This window comes from Ovis canadensis, chromosome 14, assembly GCF_042477335.2.
Source record: "Ovis canadensis isolate MfBH-ARS-UI-01 breed Bighorn chromosome 14, ARS-UI_OviCan_v2, whole genome shotgun sequence".
Lineage (NCBI taxonomy): Eukaryota > Metazoa > Chordata > Mammalia > Artiodactyla > Bovidae > Ovis > Ovis canadensis.
Window position 1 is genome coordinate 3,483,172 of NC_091258.1, and position 25,192 is coordinate 3,508,363.

Consider the following 25,192-nt stretch of genomic DNA (forward strand, 5'->3'; position numbering starts at 1 on the left):
CCCAAGATCCATGTCAGCACTGGAGAGGAATCATCAGGTTCCGGCCCCGACTCCACACAAGGTCATAGGCCCCGGCATCGACGGGAGAGGAATCCCGAGAGGCCCCCGAGGAACTCGCATGGGGACTGGCCTTTCCTGAGGCCACCAGAGCGGGTCCCTGAGGTCCCCGTCGTAAGTCGAGAGCACCTGCCGCAACTCGAGAAAATCCAGGAGGTTTTGCCCTCCAGGCGAGATGAGGCCCATTTCCGCTGAGGCTTCTCGAGGCCAATCACGTCTAACCACTGGAACTTCCAAAGGGTCCTTCACACCCTTGCTGCAACTCAAGAAGTTCCCCGACATACCCGTCTGCACTCGAGAGGAAGTACGTGGGGTCCCGCACACATCCAGGGGAGCCCCGTTTCCCCCTCCAAGCTCGAGATGAGGGATCCTTTCCCTGTTTCGTAGGGAAAGATTTCCCGGCGTTCCCGTCGCATCTCAAGAGGAGGCGCTCTCCACAGGAAAGGCGAGAGGAACTCCAGGGTCGTGCCACCATTCCAATAGTCCCCCAGATGTGTCAGTCCATTCCAGAGGAACCTGTTTTCCCTGCACTGCCTTGACGTTCAAGCCGAGGATCGACTCCCAACACGTGTGCACGTGGGACAGCCCTGTGGGAAAGCCTCGTGGGAAAGCCTCGTGGGAAAGACTCGAGGGAAAACCATAGATCCTTTGGTCCACACGGCGGACTGCGTGACACTGCTGCTACCGCTCTGGAGGAAAGCGCAAGTGCATGCCCGCATCCGAGACGAGGACTGACTCCCCTGGGGAGACTCCAGAAGTACCCCAAGATCCATGTCAGCACTGGAGAGGAATCCTCAGGTTCCGGCCCCGACTCCACACAAGGTCTTAGGCCCCGGCATCGACCGGAGAGGAATCCGGAGAGGCCCCTGAGGAAAACGCATGGGGACTGGCCTTTCCTGAGGCCACCAGAGCGGGTCCCTGAGGTCCCCGTCGTAAGTCGAGAGCACCTGCCGCAACTCGAGAAAATCCAGGAGGTTTTGCCCTCCAGGCGCGATGAGGCCCATTTCCGCTGAGGCTTCTCGAGGCTAATCACATCTAACCACTGGAACTTCCAAAGGGTCCTTCACACCCTTGCTGCAACTCAAGAAGTTCCCCGACATACCCGTCTCCACTCGAGAGGAAGCACGTGGGTCCCGCACACATCCAGGGGAGACCCGTTTCCGCCTCCTAGCTCGAGATGAGGGATCCTTTCCCTGTTTCGTAGGGAAAGAATTTCCGGCGTTCCCGTCGCATCTCAAGAGGAGACGCTCTCCACAGGAAAGGCGAGAGGAACTCCAGGGTCGTGCCACCATTCCAAGAGTCCCCCAGATGTGTCAGTCCATTACAGAGGAACCTGTTTTCCCTGCACTGCCTTGTCGTTCAAGCCGAGGATCGACTCCCACAACGTGTGCACGTGGGACAGCCCTGTGGGAAAGCCTCGCCTCGTGGGAAAGACTCGAGGGAAAACCATACATCCTTTGGTCCACGCGGCGGACTGCGTGACACTGCTGCTACCGCTCTGGAGGAAAGCGCAAGTGCATGCCCGCATTCGAGACGAGGACTGACTCCCCTGGGGAGACTCCAGAAGTACCCCAAGATCCATGTCAGCACTGGAGAGGAATCCTCAGGTTCCGGCCTCGACTCCACACAAGGTCATAGGCCCCGGCATCGACGGGAGAGGAATCCCCAGAGGCCCCCGAGGAACTCGCATGGGGACTGGCCTTTCCTGAGGCCACCAGAGCGGGTCCCTGAGGTCCCCGTCGTAAGTCGAGAGCACCTGCCGCAACTCGAGAAAATCCAGGAGGTTTTGCCCTCCAGGCGCGATGAGGCCCATTTCCGCTGAGGCTTCTCGAGGCTAATCACGTATAACCACTGGAACTTCCAAAGGGTCCTTCACACCCTTGCTGCAACTCAAGAAGTTCCCCGACATACCCGTCTCCACTCGAGAGGAAGCACGTGGGTCCCGCACACATCCAGGGGAGCCCCGTTTCCCCCTCCTAGCTCGAGATGAGGGATCCTTTCCCTGTTTCGTAGGGAAAGAATTCCCGGCGTTCCCGTCGCATCTCAAGAGGAGGCGCTCTCCACAGGAAAGGCGAGAGGAACTCCAGGGTCGTACCACCATTCCAAGAGTCCCCCAGATGTGTCAGTCCATTCCAGAGGAACCTGTTTTCCCTGCTCTGCCTTGTCGTTCAAGCCGAGGATCGACTCCCAACACGTGTGCACGTGGGACAGCCCTGTGGGAAAGCCTCGTGGGAAAGCCTCGTGGGAAAGACTCGAGGGAAAACCATACATTCTTTGATCCACGCGGCGGACTGCGTGACACTGCTGCTACCGCTCTGGAGGAAAGCGCAAGTGCATGCCCGCATTCGAGACGAGGACTGACTCCCCTGGGGAGACTCCAGAAGTACCCCAAGATCCATGTCAGCACTGGAGAGGAATCCTCAGGTTCCGGCCCCGACTCCACACAAGGTCTTAGGCCCCGGCATCGACGGGAGAGGAATCCCGAGAGGCCCCCGAGGAACTCGCATGGGGACTGGCCTTTCCTGAGGCCACCAGAGCGGGTCCCTGAGGTCCCCGTCGTAAGTCGAGAGCACCTGCCGCAACTCGAGAAAATCCAGGAGGTTTTGCCCTCCAGGCGAGATGAGGCCCATTTCCGCTGAGGCTTCTCGAGGCCAATCACATCTAACCACTGGACCTTCCAAAGGGTCCTTCACACCCTTGCTGCAACTCAAGAAGTTCCCCGACATACCCGTCTCCACTCGAGAGAAAGCACGTGGGGTCCCGCACACATTCAGGGGAGCCCCGTTTCCGCCTCCTAGCTCGAGATGGGGGATCCTTTCCCTGTTTCGTAGGGAACGAATTCTCGGCGTTCCCGTCGCATCTCAAGAGGAGGCGCTCTCCACAGGAAAGGCGAGAGGAACTCCAGGGTCGTGCCACCATTCCAAGAGTCCCCCAGATGTGTCAGTCCATTCAAGAGGAACCTGTTTTCCCTGCACTGCCTTGACGTTCAAGCCGAGGATCGACTCCCACCACGTGTGCACGTGGGAGAGCCCTGTGGGAAAGCCTCGATGGAAAGCCTCGTGGGAAAGACTCGAGGGAAAACCATAGATCCTTTGATCCACGCGGCGGACTGCGTGACACTGCTGCTACCGCTCTGGAGGAAAGCGCAAGTTCATGCCCGCATCCGAGACGAGGACTGACTCCCCTGGGGAGACTCCAGAAGTACCCCAATATCCGTGTCAGCACTGGAGAGGAATCCTCAGGTTCCGGCCCCGACTCCACACAAGGTCTTAGGCCCCAGCATCGACGGGAGAGGAATCCCGAGACGCCCCCGAGGAACTCGCATGGGGACTGGCCTTTCCTGAGGCCACCAGAGCGGGTCCCTGAGGTCCCCGTCGTAAGTCGAGAGCACCTGCCGCAACTCGAGAAAATCCAGGAGGTTTTGCCCTCCAGGCGCGATGAGGCCCATTTCCGCTGAGGCTTCTCGAGGCTAATCACGTCTAACCACTTGAACTTCCAAAGGGTCCTTCACACCCTTGCTGCAACTCAAGAAGTTCCCCGACATACCCGTCTCCACTCGAGAGGAAGCACGAGGGTCCCGCACACATCCAGGGGAGCCCCGTTTCCGCCTCCTAGCTCGAGATGAGGGATCCTTTCCCTGTTTCGTAGGGAAAGAATTCCCGGCGTTCCCGTCGCCTCTCAAGAGGAGGCGCTCTCAACAGGAAAGGCGAGAGGAACTCCAGGGTCATGCCACCATTCCAAGAGTCCCCCAGATGTGTCAGTCCATTCCAGAGGAACCTGTTTTCCCTGCACTGCCTTGACGGTAAAGCCGAGGAACGACTCCCACCACGTGTGCACGTGGGACAGCCCTGTGGGAAAGCCTCGTGGGAAAGCCTCGTGGGAAAGACTCGAGGGAAAACCATAGATTCTTTGATCCACGCGGCGGACTGCGTGACACTGCTGCTACCGCTCTGGAGGAAAGCGCAAATGCATGCCCGCATTGGAGACGAGGACTGACTCCCCTGGGGAGACACCAGAAGTACCCCAAGATCCATGTCAGCACTGGAGAGGAATCCTCAGGTTCCGGCCCCGACTCCACACAAGGTCTTAGGCCCCGGCATCGACGGGAGAGGAATCCCGAGAGGCCCCCGAGGAACTCGCATGGGGACTGGCCTTTCCTGAGGCCACAAGAGCGGGTCCCTGAGGTCCCCGTCGTAAGTCGAGAGCACCTGCCGCAACTCGAGAAAATCCAGGAGGTTTTGCCCTCCAGGCGAGATGAGGCCCATTTCCGCTGAGGCTTCTTGAGGCCAATCACGTCTAACCACTGGAACTTCCAAAGGGTCCTTCACACCCTTGCTGCAACTCAAGAAGTTCCCCGACATACCCGTCTGCACTCGAGAGGAAGTACGTGGTGTCCCGCACACATCCAGGGGAGCCCCGTTTCCCCCTCCAAGCTCGAGATGAGGGATCCTTTCCCTGTTTCGTAGGGAAAGAATTCCCGGCGTTCCCGTCGCATCTCAAGAGGAGGCGCTCTCCACAGGAAAGGCGAGAGGAACTCCAGGGTCATGCCACCATTCCAAGAGTCACCCAGATGTGTCAGTCCATTCCAGAGGAACCTGTTTTCCCTGCACTGCCTTGACGTTCAAGCCGAGGATCGACTCCCACCACGTGTGCACGTGGGACAGCCCTGTGGGAAAGCCTCGTGGGAAAGACTCGAGGGAAAACCATAGATTCTTTGATCCACGCGGCGGACTGCGTGACACTGCTGCTACCGCTCTGGAGGAAAGCGCAAGTGCATGCCCGCATTCGAGACGAGGACTGACTCCCCTGGGGAGACTCCAGAAGTACCCCAAGATCCATGTCAGCACTGGAGAGGAATCCTCAGGTTCCGGCCCCGACTCCACACAAGGTCTTAGGCCCCGGCATCGACGGGAGAGGAATCCCGAGAGGCCCCCGAGGAACTCGCATGGGGACTGTCCTTTCCTGAGGCCACCAGAACGGGTCCCTGAGGTCCCCGTCGTAAGTCGAGAGCACCTGCCGCAACTCGAGAAAATCCAGGAGGTTTTGCCCTCCAGGCGCGATGAGGCCCATTTCGGCTGAGGCTTCTCGAGGCTAATCACGTCTAACCACTGGAACTTCCAAAGGGTCCTTCACACCCTTGCTGCAACTCAAGAAGTTCCCCGACATACCCGTTTCCACTCGAGAGGAAGCACGTGGGTCCCGCACACATCCAGGGGAGCCCCGTTTCCGCCTCCTAGCTCGAGATGAGGGATCCTTTCCCTGTTTCGTAGGGAAAGAATTCCCGGCGTTCCCGTCGCATCTCAAGAGGAGGCGCTCTCCACAGGAAAGGCGAGAGGAACTCCAGGGTCGTGCCACCATTCCAAGAGTCCCCCAGATGTGTCAGTCCATTCCAGAGGAACCTGTTTTCCCTGCACTGCCTTGACGTTCAAGCCGAGGATCGACTCCCACCACGTGTGCACGTGGGACAGCCCTGTGGGAAAGCCTCGTGGGAAAGCCTCGTGGGAAAGACTCGAGGGAAAACCATAGATTCTTTGATCCACGCGGCGGACTGCGTGACACTGCTGCTACCGCTCTGGAGGAAAGCGCAAGTGCATGCCCGCATTCGAGACGAGGACTGACTCCCCTGGGGAGACTCCAGAAATACCCCAAGATCCATGTCAGCACTGGAGAGGAATCCTCAGGTTCCGGCCCGACTCCACACAAGGTCTTAGGCCCCGGCATCGACGGGAGAAGAATCCCGAGAGGCCCCCGAGGAACTCGCATGGGGACTGGCCTTTCCTGAGGCCACCAGAACGGGTCTCTGAGGTCCCCGTCGTAAGGCGAGAGCACTTGCCGCAACTCGAGAAAATCCAGGAGGTTTTGCCCTCCAGGCGCGATGAGGCCCATTTCCGCTGAGGCTTCTCGAGGCTAATCACGTCTAACCACTGGAACTTCCAAAGGGTCCTTCACACCCTTGCTGCAACTCAAGAAGTTCCCCGACATACCCGTTTCCACTCGAGAGGAAGCACGTGGGTCGCGCACACATCCAGGGGAGCCCCGTTTCCGCCTCCTAGCTCGAGATGAGGGATCCTTTCGCTGTTTCGTTGTTAAAGAATTCCCGGCGTTCCCGTCGCATCTCAAGAGGAGGCGCTCTCCACAGGAAAGGCGAGAGGAACTCCAGGGTCGTGCCACCATTCCAAGAGTCCCCCAGATGTGTCAGTCCATTCCAGAGGAACCTGTTTTCCCTGAACTGCCTTGACGTTCAAGCCGAGGATCGACTCCCACCATGTGTGCACGTGGGACAGCCCTGTGGGAAAGCCTCGTGGGAAAGCCTCGTGGGAAAGACTCGAGGGAAAACTATAGATTCTTTGATCCACGCGGCGGACTGCGTGACACTGCTTCTACCGCTCTGGAGGAAAGCGCAAGTGCATGCCCGCATTCGAGACGAGGACTGACTCCCCCGGGGAGACTCCAGAAGTACCCCAAGATCCATGTCAGCACTGGAGAGGAATCCTCAGGTTCCGGCCCGACTCCACACAAGGTCTTAGGCCCCGGCATCGACGGGAGAAGAATCCCGAGAGGCCCCCGAGGAACTCGCATGGGGACTGGCCTTTCCTGAGGCCACCAGAGCGGTTCCCTGAGGTCCCCGTCGTAAGTCGAGAGCACCTGCCGCAACTCGAGAAAATCCAGGAGGTTTTGCCCTCCAGGCGAGATGAGGCCCATTTCCGCTGAGGCTTCTCGAGGCCAATCACATCTAACCACTGGAACTTCCAAAGGGTCCTTCACACCCTTGCTGCAACTCAAGAAGTTCCCCGACATACCCGTCTCCACTCGAGAGGAAGCACGTGGGGTCCCCCACACATCCAGGGGAGCCCCGTTTCCACCTCCTAGCTCGAGATGAGGGATCCTTTTCCTGTTTCGTCGGGAAAGAATTCCCGGCGTTCCCGTCACATCTCAAGACGAGGCGCTCTCCACAGGAAAGGCGAGAGGAACTCCAGGGTCGTGCCACCATTCCAAGAGTCCCCCAGATGTGTCAGTCCATTCCAGAGGAACCTGTTTTCCCTGCACTGCCTTGACGTTCAAGCCGAGGATCGACTCCCACCACGTGTGCACGTGGGACAGCCCTGTGGGAAAGCCTCGTGGGAAAGCCTCGTGGGAAAGACTCGAGGGAAAACCTAGATCCTTTTATCCACGCGGCAGACTGCGTGACACTGCTGCTACCGCTCTGGAGGAAAGTGCAAGTGCATGCCCGCATTCGAGACGAGGACTGACCCCCCTGGGGAGACTCCAGAAGTACCCCAAGATCCATGTCAGCACTGGAGAGGAATCCTCAGGTTCCGGCCCCGACTCCACACAAGGTCTTAGGCCCCGGCATCGACGGGAGAGGAATCCCGAGAGGCTCCCGAGGAACTCGCATGGGGACTGGCCTTTCCTGAGGCCACCAGAGCGGGTCCCTGAGGTCCCCGTCGTAAGTCGAGAGCACCTGCCGCAACTCGAGAAAATCCAGGAGGTTTTGCCCTCCAGGCGAGATGAGGCCCATTTCCGCTGAGGCTTCTCGAGGCCAATCACGTCTAACCACTGGAACTTCCAAAGGGTCCTTCACACCCTTGCTGCAACTCAAGAAGTTCCCCGACATACCCGTCTGCACTCTAGAGGAAGCACGTGGTGTCCCGCACATATCCAGGGGAGCCCCGTTTCCCCCTCCTAGCTCGAGATGAGGGATCCTTTCCCTGTTTCGTAGGGAAAGAATTCCCGGCGTTCCCGTCGCATCTCAAGAGGAGGCGCTCTCCACAGGAAAGGCGAGAGGAACTCCAGGGTCGTGCCACCATTCCAAGAGTCCCCCAGATGTGTCAGTCCATTCCAGAGGAACCTGTTTTCCCTGCACTGCCTTGTCGTTCAAGCCGAGGATCGACTCCCGCCACGTGTGCACGTGGGACAGCCCTGTGGGAAAGCCTCGTGGGAAAGACTCGAGGGAAAACCATACATTCTTTGATCCACGCGGCGGACTGCGTGACACTGCTGCTACCGCTCTGGAGGAAAGCGCAAGTGCATGCCCGCATTCGAGACGAGGACTGACTCCCCTGGGGAGACTCCAGAAGTACCCCAAGATCCATGTCAGCACTGGAGAGGAATCCTCAGGTTCCGGCCCCGACTCCACACAAGGTCTTAGGCCCCGGCATCGACGGGAGAGGAATCCCCAGAGGCCCCCGAGGAACTCGCATGGGGACTGGCCTTTCCTGAGGCCACCAGAGCGGGTCCCTGAGGTCCCCGTCGTAAGTCGAGAGCACCTGCCGCAACTCGAGAAAATCCAGGAGGTTTTGCCCTCCAGGCGCGATGAGGCCCATTTCCGCTGAGGCTTCTCGAGGCTAATCACGTATAACCACTGGAACTTCCAAAGGGTCCTTCACACCCTTGCTGCAACTCAAGAAGTTCCCCGACATACACGTCTCCACTCGAGAGGAAGCACGTGGGTCCCGCACACATCCAGGGGAGCCCCGTTTCCCCCTCCTAGCTCGAGATGAGGGATCCTTTCCCTGTTTCGTAGGGAAAGAATTCCCGGCGTTCCCGTCGCATCTGAAGAGGAGGCGCTCTCCACAGGAAAGGCGAGAGGAACTCCAGGGTCGTACCACAATTCCAAGAGTCCCCCAGATGTGTCAGTCCATTCCAGAGGAACCTGTTTTCCCTGCACTGCCTTTTCGTTCAAGCCGAGGATCGACTCCCACCACGTGTGCACGTGGGACAGCCCTGTGGGAAAGCCTCGTGGGAAAGCCTCGTGGGAAAGACTCGAGGCAAAACCATAGATCCTTTGATCCACGCGGCGGACTGCGTAACACTGCTGCTACCGCTCTGGAGGAAAGCGCAAGTGCATGCCCGCATTCGAGACGAGGACTGACTCCCCTGGGGAGACTCCAGAAGTACCCCAAGATCCATGTCAGCACTGGAGAGGAATCCTCAGGTTCCGGCCCCGACTCCACACAAGGTCTTAGGCCCCGGCATCGACGGGAGAGGAATCCCGATAGGCCCCCGAGGAACTCGCATAGGGACTGGCCTTTCCTGAGGCCACAAGAGCGGGTCCCTGAGGTCCCCGTCGTAAGTCGAGGGCACCTGCCGCAACTCGAGAAAATCCAGGAGGTTTTGCCCTCCAAGCGAGATGAGGCCCATTTCCGCTGAGGCTTCTCGAGGCCAATCACATCTAACCACTGGAACTTCCAAAGGGTCCTTCACACCCTTGCTGCAACTCAAGAAGTTCCCCGACATACCCGTCTCCACTCGAGAGGAAGCACGTGGGTCCCGCACACATCCAGGGGAGCCCCGTTTCCGCCTCCTAGCTCGAGATGAGGGATCCTTTCCCTGTTTCGTAGGGAAAGAATTCCCGGCGTTCCCGTCGCATCTCAAGAGGAGGCGCTCTCCACAGGAAAGGCGAGAGGAACTCCAGGGTCGTGCCACCATTCCAAGAGTCCCCCAGATGTGTCAGTCCATTCCAGAGGAACCTGTTTTCCCTGCACTGCCTTGACGTTCAAGCCGAGGATCGACTCCCACCACGTGTGCACGTGGGACAGCCCTGTGGGAAAGCCTCGTGGGAAAGCCTCGTGGGAAAGACACGAGGGAAAACCATAGATCCTTTGGTCCACACGGCGGACTGCGTGACACTGCTGCTACCGCTCTGGAGGAAAGCGCAAGTGCATGCCCGCATTCGAGACGAGGACTGACTCCCCTGGGGAGACTCCAGAAGTACCCCAAGATCCATGTCAGCACTGGAGAGGAATCCTCAGGTTCCGGCCCCGACTCCACACAAGGTCTTAGGCCCCGGCATCGACGGGAGAGGAATCCCGAGAGGCCCCCGAGGAACTCGCATGGGGACTGGCCTTTCCTGAGGCCACCAGAGCGGGTCCCTGAGGTCCCCGTCGTAAGTCGAGAGCACCTGCCGCAACTCGAGAAAATCCAGGAGGTTTTGCCCTCCAGGCGAGATGAGGCCCATTTCCGCTGAGGCTTCTCGAGGCTAATCACATCTAACCACTGGAACTTCCAAAGGGTCCTTCACACCCTTGCTGCAACTCAAGAAGTTCCCCGACATACCCGTCTCCACTCGAGAGGAAGCACGTGGGGTCCCGCACACATCCAGGGGAGCCCCGTTTCCGCCTCCTAGCTCGAGATGAGGGATCCTTTCCCTGTTTCGTAGGGAAAGAATTCCCGGCGTTCCCGTCGCATCTCAAGAGGAGGCGCTCTCCACAGGAAAGGCGAGAGGAACTCCAGGGTCGTGCCACCATTCCAAGAGTCCCCCAGATGTGTCAGTCCATTCCAGAGGAACCTGTTTTCCCTGCACTGCCTTGACGTTCAAGCCGAGGATCGACTCCCACCACGTGTGCACGTGGGACAGCCCTGTGGGAAAGCCTCGTGGGAAAGCCTCGTGGGAAAGACTCGAGGGAAAACCATAGATCCTTTGATCCACGCGGCGGACTGCGTGACACTGCTGCTACCGCTCTGGAGGAAAGCGCAAGTGCATGCCCGCATTCGAGACGAGGGCTGACTCCCCTGGGGAGACTCCAGAAGTACCCCAAGATCCATGTCAGCACTGGAGAGGAATCCTCAGGTTCCGGCCCCGACTCCACACAAGGTCATAGGCCCCGGCATCGACGGGAGAGGAATGCCGAGAGGCCCCCGAGGAACTCGCATGGGGACTGGCCTTTCCTGAGGCCAACAGAGCGGGTCCCTGAGGTCCCCGTCGTAAGTCGAGAGCACCTGCCGCAACTCGAGAAAATCCAGGAGGTTTTGCCCTCCAGGCGAGATGAGGCCCATTTCCGCTGAAGCTTCTCGAGGCCAATCACGTCTAACCACTGGAACTTCCAAAGGGTCCTTCACACCCTTGCTGCAACTCAAGAAGTTCCCCGACATACCCGTCTCCACTCGAGAGGAAGCACGTGGGGTCCCGCACACATCCAGTGGAGCCCCGTTTCCGCCTCCTAGCTCGAGATGAGGGATCCTTTCCCTGTTTCGTAGGGAAAGAATTCCCGGCGTTCCCGTCGCATCTCAAGAGGAGGCGCTCTCCACAGGAAAGGCGAGAGGAACTCCAGGGTCGTGCCACCATTCCAAGAGTCCCCCAGATGTGTCAGTCCATTCCAGAGGAACCTGTTTTCCCTGCACTGCCTTGACGTTCAAGCCGAGGATCGACTCCCACCACTTGTGCACGTGGGACAGCCCTGTGGGAAAGCCTCGTGGGAAAGCCTCGTGGGAAAGTCTCCAGGGAAAACCATAGATCCTTTGATCCACGAGGCGGACTGCGTGACACTGCTGCTACCGCTCTGGAGGAAAGCGCAAGTGCATGCCCGCATTCGAGACGAGGACTGACTCCCCTGGGGAGACTCCAGAAGTACCCCAAGATCCATGTCAGCACTGGAGAGGAATCCTCAGGTTCCGGCCCCGACTCCACACAAGGTCTTAGGCCCCGGCATCGACGGGAGAGGAATGCCGAGAGGCCCCCGAGGAACTCGCATGGGGACTGGCCTTTCCTGAGGCCACCAGAGCGGGTCCCTGAGGTCCCCGTCGTAAGTCGAGAGCACCTGCCGCAACTCGAGAAAATCCAGGAGGTTTTGCCCTCCAGGCGAGATGAGGCCCATTTCCGCTGAGGCTTCTCGAGGCTAATCACGTCTAACCACTGGAACTTCCAAAGGGTCCTTCACACCCTTGCTGCAACTCAAGAAGTTCCGCGACATACCCGTCTCCACTCGAGAGGAAGCACGTGGGGTCCCGCACACATCCAGGGGAGCCCCGTTTCCGCCTCCTAGCTCGAGATGAGGGATCCTTTCCCTGTTTCGTAGGGAAAGAATTCCCGGCGTTCCCGTCGCATCTCAATAGGAGGCGCTCTCCACAGGAAAGGCGAGAGGAACTCCAGGGTCGTGCCACCATTCCAAGAGTCCCCCAGATGTTTCAGTCCATTCCAGAGGAACCTGTTTTCCCTGCACTGCCTTGACGTTCAAGCCGAGGATCGAGTCCCACCACGTGTGCACGTGGGACAGCCCTGTGGAAAGCCTCGTGGGAAAGCCTCGTGGGAAAGACTCGAGGGAAAACCATAGATCATTTGATCCACGCGGCGGACTGCGTGACACTGCTGCTACCGCTCTGGAGGAAAGCGCAAGTGCATGCCCGCATTCGAGACGAGGACTGACTCCCCTGGGGAGACTCCAGAAGTACCCCAAGATCCATGTCAGCACTGGAGAGGAATCCTCAGGTTCCGGCCCCGACTCCACACAAGGTCTTAGGCCCCGGCATCGACGGGAGAGGAATCCCGAGAGGCCCCCGAGGAACTCGCATGGGGACTGGCCTTTCCTGAGGCCACCAGAGCGGGTCCCTGAGGTCCCCGTCGTAAGTCGAGAGCACTTGCCGCAACTCGAGAAAATCCAGGAGGTTTTGCCCTCCAGGCGAGATGAGGCCCATTTCCGCTGAGGTTTCTCGAGGCTAATCACATCTAACCACTGGAACTTCCAAAGGGTCCTTCACACCCTTGCTGCAACTCAAGCAGTTCTGCGACATACCCGTCTCCACTCGAGAGGAAGCAAGTTGTGTCCCGCACACATCGAGGGGAGCCCGGTTTCCGCCTCCTAACTCGAGATGAGGGATCCTTTCCCTGTTTCGTAGGGAAAGATTTCCCGGCATTCCCGTCGCATCTCAAGAGGAGGTGCTCTCCACAGGAAAGGCGAGAGGAACTCCAGGGTCGTGGCACCATTCCAAGAGACCCTCAGATGTGTCAGTCCATTCCAGAGGAACCTGTTTTCCCTGCACTGCCTTGACGTTCAAGCCGAGGATCGACTCCCACCACGTGTGCACGTGGGACAGCCCTGTGGGAAAGCCTCGTGGGAAAGCCTCTTAGGAAAGACTCGAGGGAAAACCATAGATCCTTTGATCCACGAGGTGGACTGCGTGACACTGCTGCTACCGCTCTGGAGGTAAGCGCAAGTGCATGCCCGCATTCGAGACGAGGACTGACTCCCCTGGGGAGACTCCAGAAGTACCCCAAGATCCATGTCAGCACTGGAGAGGAATCCTCAGGTTCCGGCCCCGACTCCACACAAGGTCTTAGGCCCCAGCATCGACGGGAGAGGAATCCCGAGAGGACCCGAGGAACTCGCATGGGGACTGGCCTTTCCTGAGGCCACCAGAGCGGGTCTCTGAGGTCCCTGTCGTAAGTCGAGAGCACCTGCCGCAACTCGAGAAAATCCAGGAGGTTTTGCTCTCCAGGCGAGATGAGGCCCATTTCCGCTGAGGCTTCTCGAGGCTAATCACTTCTAACCACTGGAACTTCCAAAGGGTCCTTCAACCCTTGCTGCAACTCAAGAAGTTCCCCGACATACCCGTCTCCACTCGAGAGGAAGCACGTGGGGTCCCGCACACATCCAGGGGAGCCCCGTTTCCGCCTCCTACCTCGAGATGAGTGATCCCTTCCTTGTTTCTTAGGGAAAGAATTCCCGGCGTTCCCGTCGCATCTCAAGAGGAGGCGCTCTCCACAGGAAAGGCGAGAGGAACTCCAGGGTCGTGCCACCATTCCAAGAGTCCCCCAGATGTGTCAGTCCATTCCAGAGGAACATGTTTTCCCTACACTGCCTTGACGTTCAAGCCGAGGATCGACTCCCACCACGTGTGCACGTGGGACAGCCCTGTGGGAAAGCCTCCTGGGAAAGCCTCGTGGGAAAGACACGAGGGAAAACAATAGATCCTTTGATCCACGCGGCGGATGGCGTGACACTGCTGCTACCGCTCTGGAGGAAAGCGCAAGTGCATGCCCGCATTCGAGACGAGGACTGACTCCCCTGGGGAGACTCCAGAAGTACCCCAAGATCCATGTCAGCACTGGAGAGGAATCCTCAGGTTCCGGCCCCGACTCCACACAAGGTCTTAGGCCCCGGCATCGACGGGAGAGGAATCCCGAGAGGCTCACGAGGAACTCGCATGGGGACTGGCCTTTCCTGAGGCCACCAGAGCGGGTCCCTGAGGTCCCCATCGTAAGTCGAGAGCACCTGCCGCAACTCGAGAAAATCCAGGAGGTTTTGCCCTCCAGGCGAGATGAGGCCCATTTCCGCTGAGGCTTCTCGAGGCTAATCACGTCTAACCACTGGAACTTCCAAAGGGTCCTTCACACCCTTGCTGCAACTGAAGCAGTTCCGCGACATACCCGTCTCCACTCGAAAGGAAGCACGTGGGGTCCCGCACACATCCAGGGGAGCCCCGTTTCCGCCTCCTATCTCGAGATGAGGGATCCTTTCCCTGTTTCGTAGGGAAAGAATTCCCGGCGTTCCCGTCGCATCTCAAGAGGAGGCACTCTCCACAGGAAAGGCGAGAGGAACTCCAGGGTCGTGCCACCATTCCAAGAGTCCCCCAGATGTGTCAGTCCATTCCAGAGGAACCTGTTTTCCCTGCACTGCCTTGACGTTCAAGCCGAGGATCGACTCCCACCACGTGTGCACGTGGGACAGCCCTGTGGGAAAGCCTCGTGGGAAAGCCTCGTGGGAAAGACTCGAGGGAAAACCATAGATCCTTTGATCCACGCGGCGGACTGCGTGACACTGTTGCTACCGCTCTGGAGGAAAGCGCAAGTGCATGCCCGCATTCGAGACGAGGACTGACTCCCCTGGGGAGACTCCAGAAGTACCCCAAGATCCATGTCAGCACTGGAGAGGAATCCTCAGGTTCCGGCCCCGACTCCACACAAGGTCTTAGGCCCCGGCATCGACGGGAGAGGAATCCCGAGAGGCCCCCGAGGAACTCGCATGGGGACTGGCCTTTCCTGAGGCCACCAGAGCGGGTCCCTGAGGTCCCCGTCGTAAGTCGAGAGCACCTGCCGCAACTCGAGAAAATCCAGGAGGTTTTGCCCTCCAGGCGAGATGAGGCCCATTTCCGCTGAGGCTTCTCGAGGCTAATCACGTCTAACCTTGGAACTTCCATGGGTCCTTCACACCCTTGCTGCAACTGAAGCATTTCCGCGACATACCAGTCTCCACTCGAGAGGAAGCACGTGGGGTCCCGCACACATCCAGGGGAGCCCCGTTTCCGCCTCCTAGCTCGAGATGAGGGATCCTTTCCCTGTTTCGTAGGGAAAGAATTCCCGGCGTTCCCGTCGCATCTCAAGAGGAGGCGCTCTCCACAGGAAAGGCGAGAGGAACTCCAGGGTCGTGCCACCATTCCAAGAGTCCCCCAGATGTGTCAGGCCATTCCAGAGGAACCTGTTTTCCCTGCACTGCCTTGACGTTCAAGCCGATTATCGACTCCCACCACGTGTGCACGTGGGACAGCCCTGTGGGAAAGCCTCGTGGGAAAGCCTCGTTGGAAAGACTCGAGGGAAAACGATAGATCCTTTGATTCACGCGGCGGACTGCGTGACACTGCTGCTACCGCTCTGGAGGAAAGCGCAAGTGCATGCCCGCATTCGAGACGAGGACTGACTCCCCTGGGGAGACTCCAGAAGTACCCCAAGATCCATGTCAGCACTGGAGAGGAATCCTCAGGTTCCGGCCCCGACTCCACACAAGGTCTTAGGCCCCGGCATCGACGGGAGAGGAATCCCGAGAGGCCCCCGAGGAACTCGCATGGGGACTGGCCTTTCCTGAGGCCACCAGAGCGGGTCCCTGAGGTCCCCGTCGTAAGTTGAGAGCACCTGCCGCAACTCGAGAAAATCCAGGAGGTTTTGCCCTCCAGGCGCGATGAGGCCCATTTCCGCTGAGGCTTCTCGAGGCTAATCACGTCTAACCACTTGAACTTCCAAAGGGTCCTTCACACCCTTGCTGCAACTCAAGAAGTTCCCCGACATACCCGTCTCCACTCGAGAGGAAGCACGTGGGTCCCGCACACATCCAGGGGAGCCCCGTTTCCGCCTCCTAGCTCGAGATGAGGGATCCTTTCCCTGTTTCGTAGGGAAAGAATTCCCGGCGTTCCCGTCGCATCTCAAGAGGAGGCGCTCTCCACAGGAAAGGCGAGAGGAACTCCAGGGTCGTGCCACCATTCCAATAGTCCCCCAGATGTGTCAGTCCATTCCAGAGGAACCTGTTTTCCCTGCACTGCCTTGTCGTTCAAGCCGAGGATCGACTCCCGCCACGTGTGCACGTGGGACAGCCCTGTGGGAAAGCCTCGTGGGAAAGACTCGAGGGAAAACCATACATTCTTTGATCCACGCGACGGACTGCGTGACACTGCTGCTACCGCTCTGGAGGAAAGCGCAAGTGCATGCCCGCATTCGAGACGAGGACTGACTCCCCTGGGGAGACTCCAGAAGTACCCCAAGATCCATGTCAGCACTGGAGAGGAATCCTCAGGTTCCGGCCCCGACTCCACACAAGGTCTTAGGCCCCGGCATCGACGGGAGAGGAATCCCGATAGGCCCCCGAGGAACTCGCATGGGGACTGGCCTTTCCTGAGGCCACCAGAGCGTGTCCCTGAGGTCCCCGTCGTAAGTCGAGAGCACCTGCCGCAACTCGAGAAAATCCAGGAGGTTTTGCCCTCCAGGCGAGATGAGGCCCATTTCCGATGAGGCTTCTCGAGGCCAATCACGTCTAACCACTGGAACTTCCAAAGGGTCCTTCACACCCTTGCTGCAACTAAAGAAGTTCCCCGACATACCCGTCTGCACTCGAGAGGAAGTACGTGGTGTCCCGCACATATCCAGGGGAGCCCCGTTTCCCCCTCCAAGCTCGAGATGAGGGATCCTTTCCCTGTTTCGTAGGGAAAGAATTCCCGGCGTTCCCGTCGCATCTCAAGAGGAGGCGCTCTCCACAGGAAAGGCGAGAGGAACTCCAGGGTCGTGCCACCATTCCAATAGTCCCCCAGATGTGTCAGTCCATTCCAGAGGAAACAGTTTTCCCTGCACTGCCTTGACGTTCAAGCCGAGGATCGACTCCCACCACGTGTGCACGTGGGACAGCCCTGTGGGAAAGCCTCGTGGGAAAGCCTCGTGGGAAAGACTCGAGGGAAAACCATAGATCCTTTGGTCCACGCGGCGGACTGCGTGACACTGCTGCTACCGCTCTGGAGGAAAGCGCAAGTGCATGCCCGCATTCGAGACGAGGACTGACTCCCCTGGGGAGACTCCAGAAGTACCCCAAGATCCATGTCAGCACTGGAGAGGAGTCCTCAGGTTCCGGCCCCGACTCCACACAAGGTCTTAGGCCCCGGCATCGACGGGAGAGGAATCCCGAGAGGCCCCCGAGGAACTCGCATGGGGACTGGCCTTTCCTGAGGCCACCAGAGCGGGTCCCTGAGGTCCCCGTCGTAAGTCGAGAGCACCTGCCGCAACTCGAGAAAATCCAGGAGGTTTTGCCCTCCAGGCGCGATGAGGCCCATTTCCGCTGAGGCTTCTCGACGCTAATCACGTCTAACCACTGGAACTTCCAAAGGGTCCTTCACACCCTTGCTGCAACTCAAGAAGTTCCCCGACATACCCGTCTCCACTCGAGAGGAAGCACGTGGGTCCCGCACACATCCAGGGGAGCCCCGTTTCCGCCTCCTAGCTCGAGATGAGGGATCCTTTCCCTGTTTCGTAGGGAAAGAATTCCCGGCGTTCCCGTCGCATCTCAAGAGGAGGCGCTCTCCACAGGAAAGGCGAGAGGAACTCCAGGGTCGTGCCACCATTCCAAGAGTCCCCCAGATGTGTCAGTCCATTCCAGAGGAACCTGTTTTCCCTGCACTGCCTTGTCGTTCAAGCCGAGGATCGACTCCCACCACGTGTGCACGTGGGACAGCCCTGTGGGAAAGCCTCGTGGGAAAGACTCGAGGCAAAACCATAGATCCTTTGATCCACGCGGCGGACTGCGTGACACTGCTGCTACCGCTCTGGAGGAAAGCGCAAGTGCATGCCTGCATTCGAGACGAGGACTGACTCCCCTGGGGAGACTCCAGAAGTACCCCAAGATCCATGTCAGCACTGGAGAGGAATCCTCAGGTTCCGGCCCCGACTCCACACAAGGTCCTAGGCCCCGGCATCGACGGGAGAGGAATCCCGATAGGCCCCCGAGGAACTCGCATAGGGACTGGACTTTCCTGAGGCCACCAGAGCGGGTCCCTGAGGTCCCCGTCGTAAGTCGAGAGCACCTGCCGCAACTCGAGAAATCCAGGAGGTTTTACCCTCCAGGCGAGATGAGGCCCATTTCCGCTGAGGCTTCTCGAGGCCAATCACATCTAAACACTGGAACTTCCAAAGGGTCCTTCACACCATTGCTGCAACTCAAGAAGTTCCCCGACATAACCGTCTCCACTCGAGAGGAAGCACGTGGGGTCCCGCACACATCCAGGGGAGCCCCGTTTCCGCCTCCTAGCTCGAGATGAGGGATCCTTTCCCTGTTTCGTAGGGAAAGAATTCCCGGCGTTCCCGTCGCATCTCAAGAGGAGGCGCTCTCCACAGGAAAGGAGAGAGGAACTCCAGGGTCGTGCCACCATTCCAAGAGTCCCCCAGATGTGTCAGTCCATTCCAGAGGAACCTGTTTTCCCTGCACTGCCTTGACGTTCAAGCCGAGGATCGACTCCCACCACGTGTGCACGTGGGACAACCCTGGGGAAAGCCTCGTGGGAAAGCCTCGTGGGAAAGACTCGAGGGAAAACCATAGATCCTTTGTTCCACGCGGCGGTCTGCGTGACACTGCTGCTACCGCTCTGGAGGAAAGCGCAAGTGCATGCCCGCATTCGAGACGAGGACTGACTCCCCTGGGGAGACTCCAGAAGTACCCCAAGATCCATGTCAGCACTGGAGAGGAATCCTCAGGTTCCGGCCCCGACTCCACACAAGGTCTTAGGCCCCGGCATCGACGGGAGAGGAATCCCGAGAGGCCCCCGAGGAACTCGCATGGGGACTGTCCTTTCCTGAGGCCACCAGAACGGGTCCCTGAGGTCCCCGTCGTAAGTCGAGAGCACCTGCCGCAACTCGAGAAAATCCAGGAGGTTTTGCCCTCCAGGCGCGATGAGGCCCATTTCCGCTGAGGCTTCTCGAGGCTAATCACGTCTAACCACTGGAACTTCCAAAGGGTCCTTCACACCCTTGCTGCAACTCAAGAAGTTCCCCGACATACCCGTTTCCACTCGAGAGGAAGCACGTGGGTCCCGCACACATCCAGGGGAGCCCCGTTTTCGCCTCCTAGCTCGAGATGAGGGATCCTTTCCCTGTTTCGTTGGGAAAGAATTCCCGGCGTTCCCGTCGCATCTCAAGAGGAGGCGCTCTCCACAGGAAAGGCGAGAGGAACTCCAGGGTCGTGCCACCATTCCAAGAGTCCCCCAGATGTGTCAGTCCATTCCAGAGGAACCTGTTTTCCCTGCACTGCCTTGACGTTCAAGCCGAGGATCGACTCCCACCATGTGTGCACGAGGGACAGCCCTGTGGGAAAGCATCGTGGGAAAGCCTCGTGGGAAAGACTCGAGGGAAAACCATAGATTCTTTGATCCACGCGGCGGACTGCGTGACACTGCTTCTACCGCTCTGGAGGAAAGCGCAAGTGCATGCCCGCATTCGAGACGAGGACTGACTCCCCTGGGGAGACTCCAGAAGTACCCCAAGATCCATGTCAGCACTGGAGAGGAATCCTCAGGTTCCGGCCCGACTCCACACAAGGTCTTAGGCCCCGGCATCGACGGGAGAAGAATCCCGAGAGGCTCCCGAGGAACTCGCATGGGGACTGGCCTTTCCTGAGGCCACCAGAGCGGTTCCCTGAGGTCCCCGTCGTAAGTCGAGAGCACCTGCCGCAACTCGAGAAAATCCAGGAGGTTTTGCCCTCCAGGCGAGATGAGGCCCATTTCCGCTGAGGCTTCTCGAGGCCAATCACATCTAACCACTGGAACTTCCAAAGGGTCCTTCACACCCTTGCTGCAACTCAAGAAGTTCCCCGACATACCCGTCTCCACTCGAGAGGAAGCACGTGGGTCCCGCCCACATCCAGGGGAGCCCCGTTTCCGCCTCCTAGCTCGAGATGAGGGATCCTTTCCCTGTTTCGTAGGGAAAGAATTCCCGGCATTCCCGTCGCATCTCAAGAGGAGGCGCTCTCCACAGGAAAGGCGAGAGGAACTCCAGGGTCGTGCCACCATTCCAAGAGTCCCCCAGATGTGTCAGTCCATTCCAGAGGAACCTGTTTTCCCTGCACTGCCTTGTCGTTCAAGCCGAGGATCGACTCCCACCACGTGTGCACGTGGGACAGCCCTGTGGGAAAGCCTCGTGGGAAAGACTCGAGGCAAAACCATAGATCCTTTGATCCACGCGGCGGACTGCGTGACACTGCTGCTACCGCTCTGGAGGAAAGCGCAAGTGCATGCCTGCATTCGAGACGAGGACTGACTCCCCTGGGGAGACTCCAGAAGTACCCCAAGATCCATGTCAGCACTGGAGAGGAATCCTCAGGTTCCGGCCCCGACTCCACACAAGGTCCTAGGCCCCGGCATCGACGGGAGAGGAATCCCGATAGGCCCCCGAGGAACTCGCATAGGGACTGGCCTTTCCTGAGGCCACCAGAGCGGGTCCCTGAGGTCCCCGTCGTAAGTCGAGAGCACCTGCCGCAACTCGAGAAAATCCAGGAGGTTTTACCCTCCAGGCGAGATGAGGCCCATTTCCGCTGAGGCTTCTCGAGGCCAATCACATCTAAACACTGGAACTTCCAAAGGGTCCTTCACACCATTGCTGCAACTCAAGAAGTTCCCCGACATACCCGTCTCCACTCGAGAGGAAGCACGTGGGTCCCGCACACATCCAGGGGAGCCCCGTTTCCGCCTCCTAGCTCGAGATGAGGGATCCTTTCCCTGTTTCGTAGGGAAAGAATTCCCGGCGTTCCCGTCGCATCTCAAGAGGAGGCGCTCTCCACAGGAAAGGCGAGAGGAACTCCAGGGTCGTGCCACCATTCCAAGAGTCCCCCAGATGTGTCAGTCCATTCCAGAGGAACCTGTTTTCCCTGCACTGCCTTGACGTTCAAGCCGAGGATCGACTCCCACCACGTGTGCACGTGGGACAACCCTGGGGAAAGCCTCGTGGGAAAGCCTCGTGGGAAAGACTCGAGGGAAAACCATAGATCCTTTGTTCCACGCGGCGGTCTGCGTGACACTGCTGCTACCGCTCTGGAGGAAAGCGCAAGTGCATGCCCGCATTCGAGACGAGGACTGACTCCCCTGGGGAGACTCCAGAAGTACCCCAAGATCCATGTCAGCACTGGAGAGGAATCCTCAGGTTCCGGCCCCGACTCCACACAAGGTCTTAGGCCCCGGCATCGACGGGAGAGGAATCCCCAGAGGCCCCCGAGGAACTCGCATGGGGACTGGCCTTTCCTGAGGCCACCAGAGCGGGTCCCTGAGGTCCCCGTCGTAAGTCGAGAGCACCTGCCTCAACTCGAGAAAATCCAGGAGGTTTTACCCTCCAGGCGCGATGAGGCCCATTTCCGCTGAGGCTTCTCGACGCTAATCACGTCTAACCACTGGAACTTCCAAAGGGTCCTTCACAACCTTGCTGCAACTCAAGAAGTTCCCCGACATACCCGTCTCCACTCGAGAGGAAGCACGTGGGTCCCGCACACATCCAGGGGAGCCCCGTTTCCGCCTCCTAGCTCGAGATGAGGGATCCTTTCCCTGTTTCGTAGGGAAAGAATTCCCGGCGTTCCCGTCGCATCTCAAGAGGAGGCTCTCTCCACAGGAAAGGCGAGAGGAACTCCAGGGTCGTGCCACCATTCCAAGAGTCCCCCAGATGTGTCAGTCCATTCAAGAGGAACCTGTTTTCCCTGCACTGCCTTGACGTTAAAGCCGAGGAACGACTCCAATCACGTGTGCACGTGGGACAGCCCTGTGGGAAAGCCTCGTGGGAAAGCCTCGTGGGAAAGACTCGAGGGAAAACCATAGATTCTTTGATCCACGCAGCGGACTGCGTGACACTGCTGCTACCGCTCTGGAGGAAAGCGCAAGTGCATGCCCGCATTCGAGACGAGGACTGACTCCCCTGGGGAGACTCCAGAAGTACCCCAAGATCCATGTCAGCACTGGAGAGGAATCCTCAGGTTCCGGCCCCGACTCCACACAAGGTCTTAGGCCCCGGCATCGACGGGAGAGGAATCCCGAGAGGCCCCCGAGGAACTCGCATGGGGACTGTCCTTTCCTGAGGCCACCAGAACGGGTCCCTGAGGTCCCCGTCGTAAGTCGAGAGCACCTGCCGCAACTCGAGAAAATCCAGGAGGTTTTGCCCTCCAGGCGCGATGAGGCCCATTTCCGCTGAGGCTTCTCGAGGCTAATCACGTCTAACCACTGGAACTTCCAAAGGGTCCTTCACACCCTTGCTGCAACTCAAGAAGTTCCCCGACATACCCGTTTCCACTCGAGAGGAAGCACGTGGGTCCCGCACACATCCAGGGGAGCCCCGTTTTCGCCTCCTAGCTCGAGATGAGGGATCCTTTCCCTGTTTCGTTGGGAAAGAATTCCCGGCGTTCCCGTCGCATCTCAAGAGGAGGCGCTCTCCACAGGAAAGGCGAGAGGAACTCCAGGGTCGTGCCACCATTCCAAGAGTCCCCCAGATGTGTCAGTCCATTCCAGAGGAACCTGTTTTCCCTGCACTGCCTTGACGTTCAAGCCGAGGATCGACTCCCACCATGTGTGCACGAGGGACAGCCCTGTGGGAAAGCATCGTGGGAAAGCCTCGTGGGAAAGACTCGAGGGAAAACCATAGATTCTTTGATCCACGCGGCGGACTGCGTGACACTGCTTCTACCGCTCTGGAGGAAAGCGCAAGTGCATGCCCGCATTCGAGACGAGGACTGACTCCCCTGGGGAGACTCCAGAAGTACCCCAAGATCCATGTCAGCACTGGAGAGGAATCCTCAGGTTCCGGCCCGACTCCACACAAGGTCTTAGGCCCCGGCATCGACGGGAGAAGAATCCCGAGAGGCTCCCGAGGAACTCGCATGGGGACTGGCCTTTCCTGAGGCCACCAGAGCGGTTCCCTGAGGTCCCCGTCGTAAGTCGAGAGCACCTGCCGCAACTCGAGAAAATCCAGGAGGTTTTGCCCTCCAGGCGAGATGAGGCCCATTTCCGCTGAGGCTTCTCGAGGCCAATCACATCTAACCACTGGAACTTCCAAAGGGTCCTTCACACCCTTGCTGCAACTCAAGAAGTTCCCCGACATACCCGTCTCCACTCGAGAGGAAGCACGTGGGTCCCGCCCACATCCAGGGGAGCCCCGTTTCCGCCTCCTAGCTCGAGATGAGGGATCCTTTCCCTGTTTCGTAGGGAAAGAATTCCCGGCATTCCCGTCGCATCTCAAGAGGAGGCGCTCTCCACAGGAAAGGCGAGAGGAACTCCAGGGTCGTGCCACCATTCCAAGAGTCCCCCAGATGTGTCAGTCCATTCCAGAGGAACCTGTTTTCCCTGCACTGCCTTGTCGTTCAAGCCGAGGATCGACTCCCACCACGTGTGCACGTGGGACAGCCCTGTGGGAAAGCCTCGTGGGAAAGACTCGAGGCAAAACCATAGATCCTTTGATCCACGCGGCGGACTGCGTGACACTGCTGCTACCGCTCTGGAGGAAAGCGCAAGTGCATGCCTGCATTCGAGACGAGGACTGACTCCCCTGGGGAGACTCCAGAAGTACCCCAAGATCCAGGTCAGCACTGGAGAGGAATCCTCAGGTTCCGGCCCCGACTCCACACAAGGTCCTAGGCCCCGGCATCGACGGGAGAGGAATCCCGATAGGCCCCTGAGGAACTCGCATAGGGACTGGCCTTTCCTGAGGCCACCAGAGCGGGTCCCTGAGGTCCCCGTCGTAAGTCGAGAGCACCTGCCGCAACTCGAGAAAATCCAGGAGGTTTTACCCTCCAGGCGAGATGAGGCCCATTTCCGCTGAGGCTTCTCGAGGCCAATCACATCTAAGCACTGGAACTTCCAAAGGGTCCTTCACACCATTGCTGCAACTCAAGAAGTTCCCCGACATACCCGTCTCCACTCGAGAGGAAGCACGTGGGTCCCGCACACATCCAGGGGAGCCCCGTTTCCGCCTCCTAGCTCGAGATGAGGGATCCTTTCCCTGTTTCGTAGGGAAAGAATTCCCGGCGTTCCCGTCGCATCTCAAGAGGAGGCTCTCTCCACAGGAAAGGCGAGAGGAACTCCAGGGTCGTGCCACCATTCCAAGAGTCCCCCAGATGTGTCAGTCCATTCCAGAGGAACCTGTTTTCCCTGCACTTCCTTGACGTTAAAGCCGAGGAACGACTCCAACCACGTGTGCACGTGGGACAGCCCTGTGGGAAAGCCTCGTGGGAAAGCCTCGTGGGAAAGACTCGAGGGAAAACCATAGATTCTTTGATCCACGCGGCGGACTGCGTGACACTGCTGCTACCGCTCTGGAGGAAAGCACAAGTGCATGCCCGCATTCGAGACGAGGACTGACTCCCCTGGGGAGACTCCAGAAGTACCCCAAGATCCATGTCAGCACTGGAGAGGAATCCTCAGGTTCCGGCCCCGACTCCACACAAGGTCTTAGGCCCCGGCATCGACGGGAGAGGAATCCCGAGAGGCCCCCGAGGAACTCGCATGGGGACTGTCCTTTCCTGAGGCCACCAGAACGGGTCCCTGAGGTCCCCGTCGTAAGTCGAGAGCACCTGCCGCAACTCGAGAAAATCCAGGAGGTTTTGCCCTCCAGGCGCGATGAGGCCCATTTCCGCTGAGGCTTCTCGAGGCTAATCACGTCTAACCACTGGAACTTCCAAAGGGTCCTTCACACACTTGCTGCAACTCAAGAAGTTCCCCGACATACCCGTTTCCACTCGAGAGGAAGCACGTGGGTCCCGCACACATCCAGGGGAGCCCCGTTTCCGCCTCCTAGCTCGAGATGAGGGATCCTTTCCCTGTTTCGTTGGGAAGGAATTCCCGGCGTTCCCGTCGCATCTCAAGAGGAGGCGCTCTCCACAGGAAAGGCGAGAGGAACTCCAGGGTCGTGCCACCATTCCAAGAGTCCCCCAGATGTGTCAGTCCATTCCAGAGGAACCTGTTTTCCCTGCACTGCCTTGACGTTCAAGCCGAGGATCGACTCCCACCATGTGTGCACGTGGGACAGCCCTGTGGGAAAGCCTCGTGGGAAAGCCTCGTGGGAAAGACTCGAGGGAAAACCATAGATTCTTTGATCCACGCGGCGGACTGCGTGACACTGCTTCTACCGCTCTGGAGGAAAGCGCAAGTGCAT